The following is a 392-nucleotide window of genomic DNA, read 5'->3' on the forward strand; positions in this document are numbered from 1 at the left end:
GTGCTTGCTTCGGCAGCACATATACTAAAATTGGAACGATACAGAGAAGATTAGCATGGCCCCTGCACAAGGATGACACGCAAATTCGTGAAGCGTTCCATATTTTTTTAAAAAAATAAAAAATAAAATCCAATGAGATTAATATGTAAAATATGTCAAAAAACAAACTCTGTAAATTAGGGCAGAAAAACATAGGGGGAGGGCATAAGAAAATCTAAAACAAGAGGCAAAGAACATATAAATGCCACTCATAAAAAGAGAAACCCAAACAGCTAATACACATATGGCAGAACTAGAGGCCTGATGCACAAAATTCATGCATGGGGGGGGGGGGCAGGTATCTCTCAGCCCAGCCTGCACCCTCTCCAATCTGGGACCTCTTGGGGGATGTT

The 392-nt window shown here is 40.8% G+C and overlaps 1 non-coding gene across 1 annotated transcript; it reads left to right on the top strand.

The window, feature by feature from the left end:
• On the top strand, positions 1-107 carry LOC118661101. Its single transcript, XR_004969137.1, has one exon. It is a non-coding gene; the product is annotated as a U6 spliceosomal RNA (small nuclear RNA).
• Positions 108-392: the final 285 nt, after the last annotated feature.

This window comes from Myotis myotis, unplaced genomic scaffold, assembly GCF_014108235.1.
Source record: "Myotis myotis isolate mMyoMyo1 unplaced genomic scaffold, mMyoMyo1.p scaffold_m19_p_1, whole genome shotgun sequence".
NCBI classification, from domain to species: domain Eukaryota; kingdom Metazoa; phylum Chordata; class Mammalia; order Chiroptera; family Vespertilionidae; genus Myotis; species Myotis myotis.